The following is a 15,088-nucleotide window of genomic DNA, read 5'->3' on the forward strand; positions in this document are numbered from 1 at the left end:
TTTAACATTTACCCAGCCAATTAACCTACATACCTGTACGTCTTTGGAGTGTGGGAGGAAACCGAAGATCTCGGAGAAAACCCACGCAGGTCACGGGGAGAACGTACAAACTCCTTACAGTGCAGCACCCGTAGTCAGGATCGAACCAGAGTCTCCGGCGCTGCATTCGCTGTAAAGCAGCAACTCTACCGCTGCGCTACCGTGCCGCCCTACGTTACCTCCCCCGCTACGTTCCCCCAGCACTGTATTTTGCTTAAGATTTATGCAACTGCAATTTATTATGTTTCCATTTAACAGATCCCAGCAGTGAGGAACAAAAACGTACATTTTTTGAGTGAATGGATCCATTCAGATAGTATGAAGCATATTCAGGTCACAATGCCGCCAGAACGTGTCTACTTTAGCTTTCTAGGTTCAACGCTGAAAACAAATCGAACCGATATTTACAGGAATTGGCGTTTATGGTTGTAAGCCGTTAAATACTTAGGGGAGCAGTACAGCTTTAAGAATTGCAACTGTAGTTATTGAAAAGAACTGGTCGTGTCGCTGTCTACCAATGAGGAGCTCAAGTGTACAGATGGATCCATTGCCCCTCCCACTGCCCAGAACAAAAACGCCAGACGCGACGAGAAAGGCGAGCAGTTCCTGCGTTTTCATTGTGTAATCAAGCTGGGGAAGATAGAATTAACGCGTGTTTCCTTACGGCTTTCAGAATATATAAGGTTTTCCTTATCTTGTGATAAGAACATTTTTGCGGATTATCCGAGGAGCGGCGTGATTTTGGTCGCTAGCTGACTGCGGAACAATGGCGTACCTAACGAGGTTTCCCTGCAATGTGTTTGTTCCCATGTTATTGCTATGTGCACCGCATCTAATTCCCGGGCAACTTCGTTATTCTATTCCAGAAGAAATGGAAGAAGGCGCTTTTGTTGGAAATCTCGCACAGGATCTGGGTCTGAACGTACGGCAATTGTCAGCTCGGAAATTGCGACTAAGCTCTGATGACGGAGGACGGTACATGAAGGTTGGTTTAGACAATGGGGTATTATCTATTCGTGAAAGAATCGACAGGGAAGGTATTTGTAGGCACACGGAAATGTGCACCATATATTTTAAAACAACACTGGAAAATCCCTTGGAGGTGTACCGCGGAGAAGTAGAGATTCTCGATGTAAATGACAATGCTCCCAAATTCGTAGACGGAAGCATCGCTTTACAGATATCTGAAGCGATTGCATCCGGGGTACGTTTCCGTCTTGAGAGTGCGGAAGATCCCGATATTGGAATAAATACTATTACCGCCTACACAATCAGCTCCAATGAGCACTTTAGTCTAAAAACGCATAAAACAGAAGATGGTATTATGGTAGCCGAGTTACTGTTGGATAAATCGTTAGACCGAGAGGTGCAAACATCACATGAACTCTTGCTTACGGCGACTGACGGTGGGATCCCTCAGAGATCAGGCACAGCTCAGGTTCTAATTACTGTGTTGGACATTAATGAATACCCACCAGTGTTCGATCGAGATAATTACAGGTGCAGCTTAAGCGAGGACACACGGCAAGGTGCCTATGTGATGCAAGTAAATGCAAATGACTTGGACGAAGGACTGAACGCGGAGCTGACGTACACTTTTAGTGATGTTACTTTGCGAAGATTGCGTAATTTATTCAGATTAGACCCACTTAGTGGGGAGATCCATGTCGAAGGACCGCTGGATTTTGAAGAAGCAAATAGCTATTCTCTAGATATTGAAGCTATGGACAATGGTTCACCTGCAATTACTGGACACACAAATGTGCTGATCAAAGTAATCGACGTGAACGATAATGCACCCGAGATAAAGGTGACATCAGCTTCCAACAAAATCCCGGAAGATGCTCCGTCAGGAACATTCATAACGTTCATTGATGTTATTGACCGTGATTCTGGAGAGAACGGTCAAGTCCGCTGCGAGTTACCTATGAATGTTCCCTTTAGACTACAAACATCATCGAACCATTATAAATTGGTTACCAGTGAAACGTTGGACCGTGAAGTGATTTCTGAGTATAAATTACCAATTTCAGCATGGGACTTGGGGTCGCCTTCACTGTCGTCAAATAAAACTATCCATATTGCAATAACCGATATAAACGATAACGCCCCGCGGTTCGCTGAATCATCCTACAACGTATATGTGATGGAGAATATCCCTCCGGGTACATCCATTTTCGCACTAACTGCACTAGATCCTGACCAGGAGCAGAATTCCTATGTTTCTTACTCTATTGCGGACAATCGCATCCAAAACCTGCCAGTATCCACTTACCTGTACATTAACTCAATGAACGGGACGATTTACGCGCTGCGTTCCTTTGACTATGAGGAACTCAAGAACTTCCATATCAACGTACAAGCCCGTGACGCTGGGGTGCCTCCGTTAAGCAGCAGCGCCACGGTGAATGTCATCATCCTGGATCAAAATGACAACGCGCCGGTAATTGTTTCACCTTCAGAACAAAGTGGACCAGCGGGAGCGGTGATAGTGCCGCAGTCAGCGGGCCTAGGTTACTTGGTCACCAAAATAATAGCTACGGATGCAGATTCTGGTCAGAACTCACGACTCTTTCACCAGACGGTGAAATCTACCGATCCCACTTTGTTCAAAGTTGGGAAAAGTTCCGGTGAAATCAGAACTACTCGCAATATTTTGCAGTCCGATAATGCTTTACAAACTCTGGTCATCTTGGTTCAGGACAATGGGCAGCCAAGCCTCTCCAGCACAGTAACAATGAACATCAGAGTTTTGGAGAACAGCACTGAAGGAATCATCGAAAGCAGTACCTTGGTGAAGAATCCAAAACATTTCTCTGATCCAAATGTTTACTTTATCATCATTTTCAGTTGCACTTCCGTTGCCTTCCTTCTGATCATCGTTCTGTTGATTGGCATCAAGTGTAAACAGGACAGAAGTATTATCCAAGGGTATAACACCCCCAGTTACTGTTACAATCGTGGAGAGTTGCACGGTACGTTTAATGGAAGACCTGCCATGGAGGAAACTTTACGCTATCCCGGGACCGGCCGGGTTGTCCGCGTGCCGGAATCGCACCAATACTCGGTCTGCCTGTCTCCAGAGTCAGCGAAAAGTGATTTTCTCTTCTTGAAGCCACGCGGCGCACCCACGTCTCAGGACTAATGATGCGAATGATCAAGGAAGGCGCATTTTATTCGGGGCCATTTTAATCTCGAGGCATATGAATCATTCGTGAGTGAAATATTTAAGAAAAAATTAATTTATGTGCATTTTTTCGCTTTCCCTTAAATTGTACATTGAATGTAATGGTAAAAAATATATAACTTTTAGCAAATAAAATCCCATCGTTTGTGAGGGATCTGTCAACTCTGAAGGAACTCATACTGTCTATTATTGAACGACGTACAAATATACATTGCTGCAGGATCAATCACATTAAGGCTGCTAAATCCATTTACTTGCTTAAAGTAAAAAAGTACGATCAAAAAGTTCGACTTCCGCATATTCCCTATGAAGTGCTGATAGGTACAGAACAAATAACTGCATAACAAACTTAGATAACGGAAATTAAAATATAAAATGAATCAGAAACACAAGATGCGAATGCTGAAATATTGTGCAAAATAAAACGAGCTGGCGGTAAACTCATCGGGTGGTCCACCAACAACAGGGATACAGGGATATGGACAGATAACTTTTCGGGTCGGAACCCTTCCTCCAAACTGGACAAGGGGAGTATTAGCTGATAGAAAGAGGTAAATGAAAATGGTGTCAAGTGCCGGCTAATGGAATCCAGGAAAGGAAGACATGGTTGGCAGATGGAAAACAACGGATGGTGATGGTCTCAGAGGCGGGAGTTAATGGGTGAAACAGAAGAATGAGATGGTAGAATCCGATATGAAGGAAAGCAAATATTGAAGTATGGGCGGGCAGGGCTCGTGGGAAACAGCGTGACGGGTGGAGCAGGAGTAGAAGTAAAATATGTGCGTGAGAGGACCCGTGTAGTTCGGCAGGAGAAGGGTTTGGGTGGGTGGTCATCTATAATTGGAACAATCAATGTTCATGACTTTGGGCTGTCGGACACGCAGGCTGAATATGGGGTGCTGGTATTTCTGTTTGTATATGGCCTCCCTCTGAGTATGGAGATAACTGAGGACAGACAGATCGGTATTGGAATGGTATGTAATTGAAGACGTTGTAATCACGAGCTCCAGCTGGCTCTGGTAGACTAACTACAAATGTTTGGCGAAGTGGGCGTTTCGTCAATCCTCCAATTGCGACCACATCCTTTGTAATCTTTCCTGCACCTCCCCTTGCTTAATCACAACCTTCCTATGGCGTTCAGACCAGACCTGTGCACAATAATTCAAATACGGCCTCAACAATGTTTTGCTCAGCCGTAACAGGATATCGCAGCTCTTTAACTCCCAACCTAAGCTGCTGAGCGCAAGCGTGCCATATGCAAACGTCACCCGTGACCCATTTTTAAATAACTATTTTGTTATAACCCCTAAATATCCTTATGTCCTCCTATTCTCTGCAAGACCTTGCCACCCACTGATTATCGTATATCTGCAGAGCGCACAAATCAGAAACGTTGTGCAATGTACATCAGAAACAATGTAGTATAATGTTATCCCAACTGCTAAACCTTGCCGCTGCGAATACGCATTTGGTTTAAACTTCTGAAAAATATTCGTATTTTCTATCCTCCATTCGCCATTCACACTGCTTAGTTTAGTTTAGTTTAGGGATGCAGCGCGGAAACATGTCCTTCAGCCCACCAGGTCCGCGGCGACCAGCGATCCCCGCACACTAACACTATCCTACAGCCATTAGGGACAATTTTTATATTTACCAAACCAATTAACCGACAAACCTGTCCGGCTTTTGAATGGGAGCAAACGGAAGATCTCGGTGAAAACCCATGCAGATCATAAGGAGAACGTACAAACTTCGTACAGACAGCACCCGTAGTCAGGATCGAACCGGGTCTCCGGCGCTGCATTCGCTGTTTGGCAGCAACTCCACCGCTGCGCCACCGTGACCGCCCCCAAATTGAAAACGAACTTGATTTAATTGGTTTGCAATTCTGATGAAAGGCCCAGACCTGATAATTTAATTGTTCTCTCTCCTCAAATAATCTATGACCTGATGAATGTTTGCAGCGTCGTTTCATGTGTTGTTTTCCTTTACATATGAGATTTCACACTTGCGTCAATTGAGGCTTGAATCAGATTTTGTGTCGCTCTGCGGCAGAAGTGATTTCGAAAGAACATTCACATCTAGTGGTGTGCATAATATGATTTAAAAACAAACTTCAGCAATTAAAAACTCACTGGGGCTCATGTCCAGATTGATCAGTAAATTGTCAAAAAAACACATACTTCATTGCCTGCGTTTTATTTCTAATACCATCACCTAGTTTTTCACGTTCGCTTGTAATGATTTTGTAGGTTTTTTTGCATTCACGCAATTCATATTTCATAAATTAGAAGGTTTGAAAGAGAAACCCTCCGTGGATCTATGCGCCGTTGAGCCACTCATATGTAAATTGCACGGAGGGAATGCTTGGAAGAAGTGCGCAATGAAACAAAGGGCCGCAAAGTAAATAGGAATTCACAACTCGACCAGTTGTCCCGTGCCCAACCTCCCACTGACACCTTAGTCCGATGCTTTCCACTCTATCGGTCTTATTTTCTAGGTTAAAACGCGCACACAAATGCAGACACTCCTGATAAAATCAATCCCAATTTATTCTAAACTTTCCGACTTGTGACGGTAAAAAATGCACCTGACAATCAACACTATTTGATTTGGAGCTGACTAATCTTTTCTCCATGAACACCTTATTTGAAAGACAAAATTGCTTCACCGGATGGTACCATTGAAAGCGTATGTTCACTAAATCCAGTTTTAAGAAATGTGACACTACAATTCTAAAGAATATTTACTCAATTCTTTGCTGTTGCTTGTTTAGTATTAAGGGAATAATAAGAAACTCTAACAAAACACAAAGGATTGGAGGAACGGAACGGGTCAGGCAGCATCTGTTGGGAAAATGGGCAGTCAACTTGCCGGTTCAGGCCCCTTCTTCGGTACATTGTAGATGCCGCTTCCCCCGCTGCGTTCCTCCAGCACTGTGCTTTTAGCTTAAGATTCCAGCAACTGCAATTTCTTATATTTCCATTAATAGACCCCAGCAGTGTCGAACAAAATCGCACGAAGTTTCCAAATAAATATATTTCGGTTTAACTCTTGAGTGTAATTGCTACGCTCCAACCTATGGTGCAGAGAGTATTTTCACCACATTATGTGTTGGTTCTCAGAAGTACTGAAACAACCCATCTGTTCATGTTTTGAGTGAATGGATTAATTCAGATAGTGTCAAGGATGTTCAGATCACAATGCCCTCAGAACATGGCTGCTTTGACTTTCAAAGTTAAATGGTGAAAACAAAATCGAGCCGTTATTTGCAAGAATTGGCGTTTATCGTTGTACACCGTTAAATATTTAGGGGAACAGTACAGCTTCAGGAATTGCAACTGTAGTAATTGAAAAGAACTGGTCGTGTCGGTCTCTACCAATAAAAAGCTCAAGTGCACAGATGGATCCATTGCCCCTCCCACTGCCCAGAACAAAAACGTCAGACGCGACGAGAAAGGCGAGCAGTGGCCGCGTTTTAATGGTGGAATAAAGCTGAGGGGGATCGATTTATTATGTGTTTCCTTCCGGCTTTCAGAATATGTATGATTTTCTTTATCGTGCGAAGAACATTTTTTCGGATTCCCCGAAGAGAGACGTGGTTTTGGACATTAGTTGATGGCGTACCTACCGAGGTTTGCCTGCAATGCGTTTGGACCCATGTTACTGATACGTGCACCGAATCTAATTCCCCGGTAACTTTGTTATTCTATTCTCGAGGAAATGGAAGAGGGAGCTTTTGTTGGAAATATCGCTCAAGATCTGGGTCTGAAGGTATGGCAATTGTCAGCTCGCAAATTGCGAATGAGCTCTGATGATGGAGTACGGTACATGAAGGATGGTTTAGACAATGGGGTAATATCTATTCGTGAAAGAATAGACCGGGAAAGTATTTGTAGGGAAGCAGAAATGTGTACCACGCCTTTTAAAACAACACTGGAAAATCCCTTGGAGGTGTTCCGCGGGGACGTAGAGATTCTCGAAGTAAATGAGAATCCTCCCAATTTCGGAGACGGAACCATCGCCTTACAGATATCTAAAGCAATTGCACCCGGGGTACGTTTTCGCCGCCAGAGCGCTGTTGATCCCGATATTGGAGTAAATACTGTCACCGCCTACACAATCAGTTTCAATGATCACACTTTAGTCTAATAACACATAAAACAGAAGATGGTATTATAATAGCTGAGTTTCTGTTAGAGAAATCTTTAGACGGAGAGGTGCAATCATTAATTATACTCTTCTTTACGGCGAACGACGGTGGGATCCCTCGGAGATCAGCCACAGCTCAGGTTCTCGTTACTGTCGTGGACGTTAATGATAATCCACCAGTGCTCGATCCTGATATTTACAGGGGCAGCTTAAGTGAGAACACATGGGAAGGTGCCATTGTGATGAAAGTGAATGGAAATGGCGTGAACGAAGGACTGAATGCCAAGCTAATTTTCACGTACTCTTTTAGTGATGTTGGTTTGCGAAGAGCGCGTAACTTATTCAGTTTAGACCCAGATAGCGGGGAGATCCGTGTAGAAGGACCGCTGGATTTTGAAGAAGCAAACAGCTATTCTCTAGATATTCAAGCGGTGGACCATGGTTCCCCTGCAATTACTGGACACGCAAAAGTGCTGATCAAAGTCATTGACGTGAACGATAACGCACCCGAGATTATGGTGACATCAGCTTCCAACAAAATTCCGGAAAATGCTCCACCAGGAACGTTCATACGTTCATTGATGTTATCGATCGCCATTCTGGAGAGAACGGTTACGTTCGCTGCGAGGTACCCAACAACGTTCCCTTTGGACGACAAACAGCATCGAACCATTATAAATTGGTTGCCAGTGAAACGTTGGGCCGTGAAGTGAATTCTGAGTGTCGATTACTAATTTCGGCATGGGACTTGGGATCGCCTTCACTGTCGTCAAATAAAGCCATCCACATTACAATAACCGATGTAAACGATAACACCCGCGGGTTGCTGAATCATCCAACAACGTATATGTGATGGAGAATAACGCTTCCGGCGCATCGATTTTCGTACTAACTGCATTAGATCCTGATCTGGAGCAGAATTCCTATGTTCCTTACTCTTTTGTGGACAATCACATCCATAACTTGCCTGTATCCACTTACCTGTCCATTAACGCAATGAACGGGGCGATTTACGCGCTGTGTTCCTTTGACTATGAGGAACTCAAGAACTTCCTGATCAACGTACAAGCCCGTGACGTTGGGGTGCCTCCGGTAAGCAGCAGCGCCAAGTTGAATGTCATCACCCTGGATCAAAATGACAATGCGCCGGGAATAGTTTCATCTTCAGAACAGAGTGGATCAGCGGCAGCGGAGATTGTGCCCCAGTGAGCGGGTCAAGGGTATTTGGTCACCAAAATAATGGCAACTGACGCAGATTCTCATTCTCAGAACTCATGGCTCTTTATTCAGATGGTGAAATCTACCGATCCCACTGTTCAAAGTTGGGCAAAATTCCGGTGCAATGAGAACAGCGCGCAATATTTTTCAGTCCGATTATGCTTTTCAAACTCTGGTCATCTTGGTTAAGGACAATGGGCAGCGAAGCCTCACCAGCACGGGTACAATAAACATTAGAGTTTTGGAAAACAACACTTTAGGAATGACCGAAAGCAGTGCCTTGGTGAATAATCCAGAATACTTTGCTGATCCAAATGTTTACTTAACCATCATTTTCAATTGCACTTCCGTTATCTATCTTCTGATCATCGTTCTGTTGATTAGGATCAAATGTAAACCGGACAGAAGTATTATCAAAGGGTACAACATCCCCAGTTATCGTTACAATCGTGGAGAGTTGCACGTTACGTTTAATAGAAGACCTGACATGGAGGAAACTTTACGCTATCCCGGGACAGGCCGGGTAGTCCGCATCCCGGAACCGCATCAACACTACGTCTGCCTGTCTCCAGGTTCACCGAGAAGTGATTTTCTCCTTTTGAAGTCGCGCGGCGCTCCCACGTCCCAGGCGTAATGTTGCGTAACTTCAAGGAAGGGGCATCTTAATTTAGGATCATTTTAATCCCGATGCATGTGATTCATTCGTGAGTGAAATATTTCAGAAAGTATTAATTGTGTGCATTTTTTCGATTTCGTTTAAACAGTGCATTTGTTGCAATGGTAATAAATATATAACTTTCAACAAAGTCCCATCGTCTGAGAGAGGGATCTGTCACCTCTGAAGGAAATCATATTGCCTATTATTGATCGACGTACAAATATACATTGCTGTAGGATCAATCACATAAAGGGTGCTGAATCCGTTTACTTGCTTAAAATAAAAAATACGAAAAAAAATCGACGTCAGCATATTCCACCTGAAGTGCTGATAGGTGCTGATAAGTAACAAACTTGGATGACGGGCAGGAAAATATAAAGCGAATGAAAAACACAAGATGCGAAGGCTGAAATATTGTGTAAGATAAAACGCGCTGGCGGGACACTCAGGTGGGCCACGAAGTGAGCTGGGATATGGACAGATAACGTTTCGGGTCCACATTACCTCCAAGTTGGACGAGGGGAGTATTAGCTGGTCGATAGAGGTAAATGAAAATGGCGAGGCAAGTACCGGCAAGTGGAATCCAGGAAAAGAAGACTTGGGTTGCAGATGGAAAACAACGGATGGAGATGGTCACAAAGGCGGAGTTAAGATGTGAAAAAGCGGAATGAGATGGTGGAATCCGATAGAAAGGGAATGTACGACAGAAAATATAGAAGTATGGGCAGGCAGGGCTCGTACGAAACAGTACGACGGGTACAGGAGGAGTGGAAGTAAAAAAATGTGCGTGCGAGGACCCGTGTAGATCAGTAGGAGAAGGGTTGGATGGGCGGTAATGTACAATTGGAACAATCAATGTTCATGCCTTTGGGTTGTAGGTCACACAAGCGGAATATGGGGTGCTGGTATTTCAGTTTGTATATGGCCTCCCTCTTACTATGGAGAAAACTGAGGACAGAGAGACTGTATTGGAATGGCAATGTAATTGAAGATGTTGCAATCAGGAGGTCCAGCGTTCAGACCAGGACTGTGCACAATACTTCAAATGCGGCCTAAGCAATGATTTGTTCAGCCAGAACAGGACACCTCAGCTATTTTATTCCCAACCTATGCTGATGAGCGCAAGCGTGCCACATGCAAATGTCAGCCGTGCTCCCATTTCTAAAGAACTATTTTCTTATAACCCCAAAAGATCCTTATGTCCTTCAACTCTCTGCAATGCCTTGCCACTCACTGATTATCGTATGTCTGTAGAGCTCACAAATCAGAAACGACATGCAATGTACATCAGAAACAATGTAGTATAATCTAGTCCCAACTGCTACACTTGACTCTGCGAATACGCATTTGGTTTAAACTTCTGAAAAATATTAGTACTTTCTATCCTCCATTCTCCATTCACATTGCTATTGAAAGCTAAATAATTTTCATTGGTTTGCAATTCTGATGAAGGACCCAGACCTGATCATTTAGTTATTCTCTTTCCTCATATAATCTATGACCTGATGAATGATTGAACCATTTTGTGTTTTTTTCCTTCACAGATGTGATTCCTTACTTAGGTCAATTGGGGATTGAATCAGATTCTGTGTCGCTCTGCAGCCGAAGTGATTTCGAACGAACGCCCACATCGAGTGGTATAAATAATAAAATACAAAACCCTCTGAGCATCAATGCGCCAGTGATCCGCTTGTATGTAAATTGCACGAAGGGAATGCTTGGAAGAAGTGCACAATGAAACAAAGGGTCGCAAAGTAAATTAGAATTCACAAATCGTCCAATTTACCCGTGCCCAACCTCCCACTGACACCTTGGTCCGATGCTTTCCATTATATCAATCTGCTTCTCTGGATTAAAACGCGCACACAAATGCATACACTCCTGACAGAATCAATCGAAATTTATTCTATACTTTCTGATCTGTGACGGTACAAAATGCACCTGACAATCAATTCTATTTGATTTGGAGCTGACAACTCTTTTCTCCATGAACATCTCACTTGAAAGACAAAATTCTTTCACCAGTTGGTACCATTGAAAGCGTATGTTCACTAAATTCAAGTTTAAGAAACGTGGCACTTCAATTCTAAAGAATATCTCCTCAAATATTTACCGTTGCTTGTATAGTGTTAAGGGAACAATAAGAAACTCTAGCAAAACACAATGTATTGGAGGAACGTAATGGGCCAAGTAGCATCTGTCGGGGAAATGGACAGTCAACGAGCCAGTTCAGGCCGCTTCTTCGATAGATTGCAGATGCTGGTTGCTTCGCTGCGGTCCTCCAGCACTGTGTATTTAGCTTAAGATTGCAGCAACTGTAATTTCCTGTCTCCACTAATAGACCCCAGCGGTGACGAACAAAATCGTACGAAGTTTCCAAAGAAATATATCTCGTTCCAATTCTTAATTGCAATTGCCAGACCCCCAACTTATGTTGCAGAGAGTAATTCCCTCATATTATGTGTTCATTCCCAGAAATACTGATACAAGCCATCTTGTTCATGTTTTGAGTGAATGGTTCCATTCTGATAGTATCAAAGATTTTCAGGTCACAATGCCCTCAGACCCTGTCTGCTTTGATTTTCACAGTTAAATGTTGAAAACAAAACCGAACCGTTATTTGCAGGAATTTCCGTTTGTGGTTGTCCACCGTTAAATATTTAGGGGAACAGTACAGCTTTAAGAATTGCAGCTGTAGTTATTGAAAAGAACTGGTCGTGTCGCTGTCTACCAATGAGAAGCTCAAGTGCACAGATGGATCCATTGCCCCTCCCACTGCCCAGAACAAAAACGTCAGACGGGCCGAGAAAGGCGAGCTGTGGCCGCGTTTTGGTGGTGGAATAAAGCCGAGGAGGATAGATTTACCGTATGTTTCCTTACGGCTTTCAGGATATACGATTTTCATAATCTTGTGGTAAGACTATTTTTACGGATCACCCGAAGAGGCGTGGTTTTGGACATTAGCTGACTGCGGAACAATGGCGTACAAAAAACAAAAAACGAGGTTTGCCTGCAATGTGTTTGCATGTATGTTACTGGTATGTGCACCGGATGCAATTCCCGGTCAACTTCGTTATTCTATTCACGAAGAAATGGAAGAAGGCGCTTTTGTTGGAAATATCGCTCAAGATCTGGGTCTGAACGTACGGCAATTGTCAGCTCGCAAATTGCGACTAAGCTCTGATGACGGAGGACGGTACATGAAGGTTGGTTTAGACAATGGCGTATTATCTATTCGTGAAAGAATCGACAGGGAACGTGTGTGTATGCATGCAGACATGTGTACCATGTATTTTAAAACAATACTGGAAAATCCCTTGGAGGTGTACCGCGGGGAAGTAGAGATTCTCGATGTCAATGACAATTCTCCGAATTTCGGAGATGGAAGCATCGCCTTACAGATATCTGAAGCGATTGCACCCGGGGTACGTTTCCGTCTTGAGAGCGCGGAAGATCCCGATATTGGAATAAATACTGTCACCGCCTACACAATCAGTTCCAATGAGCACTTTAGTCTAAAAACACATCAAACTGAAGATGCTGTTGTAATAGCCGAGTTACTGTTAGAGAAATCCTTAGACCGAGAAGTCCAATCATCATATCAACTCTTGCTTCGGGCGACTGACGGTGGGATACCTCAGAGATCAGCCACAGCTCAGATTCTCATTACTGTATTGGACATTAATGATAATCCACCAGTGTTCGATCATGATATTTACAGGGGCAGCTTAAGTGAGAACGCTCGACAAGGTGCCATTGTGATGAAAGTCAATGCAAATGACATGGACGAAGGACTCAATGCGGAGCTGACGTACTATTTTAGTGATGTTACTTTGCGAAGAGCACGTAATTTATTCAGTTTAGACCCAGATAGTGGGGAGATCCGTGTAGAAGGACCGCTAGATTTTGAAGAATCAACTAGCTACTCTCTAGATATTCAAGCTGTAGACCATGGTTCCCCTGCAATTACTGGACACGCAAAAGTGCTGATCAAGGTCATTGACGTGAATGATAACGCACCCGAGATTAAGGTGATATCAGCTTCCAACAAAATCCCGGAAAATGCTCCTCCAGGAACATTCATAACTTTCATTGATGTTATTGACCGTGATTCTGGAGAGAACGGTCACGTCCGCTGCGAGATACCCATGAACGTCCCCTTTAGACTACAAGGAGCATCGAAATTGGTTACCAGTGAAACGTTGGACCGTGAAGTGATTTCTGAGTATAGGTTAGTCATTACGGCATGGGACCTGGGGTCGCCTTCACTGACATCTAACAAAACCATCCATATTGCAATAACCGACGTAAACGACAACGCCCCGCGGTTTGCTGCATCGTCCTACAATGTATATGTGATGGAGAATAACGCACCGGGTGCATCCATTTTCGCATTAACTGCACTAGATCCTGATCAGGAGCAGAATGCCTATGTTTCTTACTCTTTTGTGGACAATCACATCCAAAACCTGCCAGTATCCACTTACCTGACCATTAACCCAATGAACGGGACGATTTACGCGCTGCGTTCCTTTGATTACGAGACTCTCAAAAACTTCCAGATCAACGTACAAGCCATTGACGTTGGGGTGCCTCCATTGAGCAGCAGCGCAACGGTGAATGTGATCATCCTGGATCAAAATGACAACGCGCCAGTAATTGTTTCACCTTCAGAACAGAGTGGATCGGCAGCAACGGAGATCGTACTCCGGTCAGCGCGTCAAGGGTGCTTGGTCACTAAAATAATGGCAACCGATGCAGATTCTGGTCAGAACTCACGGCTCTTTTATCAGATGACGAAATCTATCGATGCTACTTTGTTCAACGTTGGGCAAAATTCCGGAGAAATCAGAACAGCACGGAATATTTTGCAGTCCGATGATGCTTTTCAAGCCCTGGTCATCTTGGTTAAGGACAATGGGCAGCCAAGCCTCTCCAGCACGATTACAATAAACATTAGTGTTTTGGAGAAGAGCACTGAAGGATTCACCGAAAGCAGTACCTTGGTGAAGACTCCAGAATATTTCGCTGATCCAAATGTTTACTTAATCATCATTTTCAGTTGCACCTCGGTTGTCTTTCTTCTGATCATCGTTCTGTTGATTGGCATCAAGTGTAAACAGGACAGAAGTATTATCCAAGGGTATAACACCCCCAGTTATTGTTACAATCGTGGAGACGTGCACGGCACGTTTAACGGAAGACCTATCATGGAGGAAACTTTACGCTATCCCGGGACAGGTCGGGTCGTCCGCGTGCCGGAACCGCATCAATACTCGGTCTGCCTGTCTCCAGAGTCAGCGAAAAGTGATTTTCTCTTCTTGAAGCCATGCGACGCTCCCACGTCTTAGGCCTAAAGATGCGTAACCTCAAGCAAGGCGCATCTTATTTGGGATCATTTAATCTCAAGGAATGTGATTTCATCCGTGAATGAAATATTTAAGATTATATTCTTTTGTGCAATTTCTCTTTCGTTTAAATCGTGCATTTGTTGTAATGGTAAACATAACTTTCAGCAAATAAAATACCTTCGTCAGACAGTGGGAGATGTTAACTATGACGGGATTCATGTTACCTTTTATTGAACCACGTACAGACATTCATTGCTACTAGATCAATTACATGAAGAATCCTGAATCCATTAATTTGGTTAAGTAATACCATTTTAAAATTACGACCAATAGATTCGTCGTGTGCATATTCCACATCAAGTCCTGATATGCAATGTAGAAAATAACTAAATAAATAATGGAGATGACAATAATTTCAATATATAATGTACCTGAAACATTTGAGAGTGGGGATGATGAAATCTTGTGTAAAAAATGAACAAG

General features: G+C 43.5%; 2 pseudogenes; both read left to right on the forward strand.

Moving 5' to 3' along the window:
- The first annotated feature begins 320 nt into the window (after positions 1-320).
- On the forward strand, positions 321-3,323 carry LOC144599901 (protocadherin gamma-C5 pseudogene; annotated as a pseudogene).
- An 8,740-nt stretch (positions 3,324-12,063) lies between these two features.
- Positions 12,064-14,794, forward strand: LOC144599902 (protocadherin gamma-C5 pseudogene; annotated as a pseudogene).
- Positions 14,795-15,088: the final 294 nt, after the last annotated feature.

This window comes from Rhinoraja longicauda, chromosome 14 (genome assembly GCF_053455715.1).
Source record: "Rhinoraja longicauda isolate Sanriku21f chromosome 14, sRhiLon1.1, whole genome shotgun sequence".
Lineage (NCBI taxonomy): Eukaryota > Metazoa > Chordata > Chondrichthyes > Rajiformes > Arhynchobatidae > Rhinoraja > Rhinoraja longicauda.